The sequence below is a fragment of the Cebus imitator genome, unplaced genomic scaffold, assembly GCF_001604975.1.
Source record: "Cebus imitator isolate Cc_AM_T3 unplaced genomic scaffold, Cebus_imitator-1.0 Scaffold125, whole genome shotgun sequence".
NCBI classification, from domain to species: domain Eukaryota; kingdom Metazoa; phylum Chordata; class Mammalia; order Primates; family Cebidae; genus Cebus; species Cebus imitator.
Genome location: NW_016107440.1, coordinates 3,326,528 through 3,329,407, shown reverse-complemented (window position 1 = coordinate 3,329,407; position 2,880 = coordinate 3,326,528). Strand labels below are relative to the sequence as shown.

Below are 2,880 nucleotides of genomic sequence, written 5' to 3'. Positions count from 1 at the left end.
CTCACAGGGCACCTGCAGGCCTGCAGACAGATGCAGGTGCCTTCTGGTCCTGCACCCAGGCCACTCTGCCCAGGCAGTGCAAATGGCCTCTCCCCAGCTCCGATCACTAGCCTAATCATGACTAGCCTAACACCCAGCCTAGAGAGCAGTGGCGTGATCTCAGCTCACTGCAACCTCCACCTCCCAGTTTCAAGCAATTCTTCTGCCTCAGCCTCCTGAGTAGCTGGGATTACAGGCGCCCATCATCATGCCCGGCTAATATTTTTATTTTTAGTAGAGCCGAGGTTTCACCATCTTGGCCAGGCTGATCTTGAACTCCTGACCTCGTGATCCATCCACCTCAGCCTCCCAAAGTACTGGAATTACAAGTGTGAGTAATTTTTTGGCAGTGGCACCCTTCCAATAAAACATGTTTCTATGCCTTCTCTCTTGTTTTCTTGTCCTTCTCCTTCTATTCAGAGAAAACCCACTGAAGGAACTCAGTTCTTGGTACTGTTTATGTCTCCCCACCCCTGTGTTACATCTCCTGAGATCTTTAGGAGCATTGAGAAAGCACTGGAAAGACCAAAAAGAATAAGAAAACCTAGAAACATATCAAGGCAGTAAACTGCAGTGATTATCAACTCCGAAACAAGAGCTGAGTCACATGTAGCATATACAGACAGGAGGACTCCATGCTAGGAATGTCTTCCCTTAGGACAATGTTCAGGGGCCAGAATGGTGGCTGCAGAAGTCAGAAGCTTCCAGCTGCTTCACAGATCAGTCTTTGGGAACCCCTAGAGTGGCTCCCTTAACTCAAGGCAATATGAAGATAACAGAAACATTGGTTGCCAATCAATAACTGTGCGCCATAGAATGACAATTACACATGCTTCATTATGCAGTTAATGTGGACATAATCCTACAAACAATAAGAAGTATGCATAGGCTTCTGATATTAACTTCCAGTCTCCCGGCATTAAGGAGCTGGTGAGGCCCCTTAGTCAGATGTGACGAGGAGTTGCCTTTGTCTCCTCCCGTAGGGACTCATTTTCTTCCCACGTTATCCAGCCTCTGTGATCTCTGTGTCCCAGGCTGTTCTTGTTCCATGCTAGTCTGTGCCAGAATGGTTACTTCCTGATATCAGTGTCATTATTACAAATTGAAGAAAATACCTGCCTCTTGGCCCTGGATTTTAGAAAGTGGCTGCGTCTGCTGTGGTTATAGAAGAGTACCTACTTTCCTTCCAGTGCTCTCCGCCAAATGCCCAGTTGTCAATAATTCATCAATTTCAGGGCTGGCTTTTTCTTCTACATGACGACTGTGGCTTTCTGTCGCTCTCTCAGAGTACCTCTGCCTGCAAGCTCTGTGTTCCCCAAAATTCCTAAAAAAAGATTGGGAACGTATTAGCTTTCTTCTTTGGACAGGAATAGCAATTTGCAAACCCAAATGAAAATTGTTCTCTTCCCCAACACAGCGAAAACATTGGTGGCTTGCCGCCTCTGACACATTTTGCCTGCCTGCAGCCCTAGGCTTGATTTTCTGACCCTTTTGCACCCTCTGTTGTGTTAGAATGCACTTAGCAAATGTGCCCTGATCACAGTTCTTCTTGTGTCATGCCCGACTCTGGCATAACAGTGTAATTGCATCAAAGACTCAATTGAAACCATGTAACTTTCAAGGATACAGGATCCTAGGTGATCAATCATATTTTTGCCGTAACATACCTTTTACTTTCTAGGAGTTGGCAGAGAGTTGGTTACTGTAGGCAGAATCTATAATTAGCGATCAAATATATTTAGATGACAGAATCTATCCCAGTAGAATATTTTACCCCAACTTCCTTTAGATCTAGATACAATATCTAGATATGAGGAACCTGACTACAATCCTATATGGAGTGTTTGGATCCTGGAGCTATGAAACGGCATTGCTATCAAACTATATATGATGGTCCTATATGCAAACTGGAAACAGTTGTCTCTATGAATCAGTAATTAGTATTTGTTCTCAGCTAAAACATTTTGAAATGTATTTCCAGGTAGAAACAACCAAAGTGTTCATTTCATTAGACAATTTTTGGATGAACAGAGAAACAGAATGTGGTAGACACATACTGTGAAACATTATTCAGCCTTAAAAAGGAAGGAAATTCTCAGCCATGCTATAACATGGAGGAACCTTAAGGACATGAAGTGAAATTAGCCAGTCACAGAAGGACAGATACTGTATGATTCCACCTACATGAGATACTTAGAGTAGTCAAATTTATACATAGAGAAAGTAGGCCAGGCATAGTGGCTCAGCGTCTGTAATCCTAGCACTTTGGGAGGCTGAGGTGGGCAGATCGCTTGAGTTCAGGAGTTCAAGACCAGCCTGGGCAACACAGTAAAACCGCATCTCTACAAAAACACACAAAAAATTACCCAGGCATGGTGGCATGTCCCTGTGGTCCCAGATACTGAGGCTGAGGTAGGAGGATTGCTTGAGCTTGGGAGGCAGAGGTTGCAATGAGCTGTTATCCTGCCACTGCACTCCAGCCTGGGGGCCACAGCGACACCCCATCTCAAAAAAAAAAAAATTTTTTTAAGAAAGGAAGTAGAATGGTGGTTGCCAAGGTCTGAGCACAGTGGCTCACACCCATAATTCCAACACTTTGGGAGGCCAAGGCACGTGGATCACATGAGGTCAGGAGTTCTAGACCAACCTGGCCAACATGATGAAACCCCATCTCTACTAAAAAAATTTTAAAATTACCCAGCTGTGGTGGTGAATGCCTGTAATCCCAGCTACTCAGGAGGCTGAGGCAGGAGAATATCTTGAGTCTGGGAGGTAGAGATTGCAGTGAACCAAAATCATGCCACTAAACTCCAGCCTGGGTGACAGAGCAAGACTCCATCT

At 44.7% G+C, this 2,880-nt stretch overlaps 1 long non-coding RNA gene across 1 annotated transcript in view; it reads right to left on the bottom strand.

The window, feature by feature from the left end:
- Positions 1-301: 301 nt before the first annotated feature.
- The window catches only part of LOC119472962, a 7,788-nt gene continuing 5,209 nt past the window's right edge, over positions 302-2,880 (bottom strand). The window contains exon 3 of the long non-coding RNA XR_005202128.1: positions 302-1,363. This is a non-coding gene — a long non-coding RNA (uncharacterized LOC119472962). The remainder of the gene's footprint in view (positions 1,364-2,880) is intronic.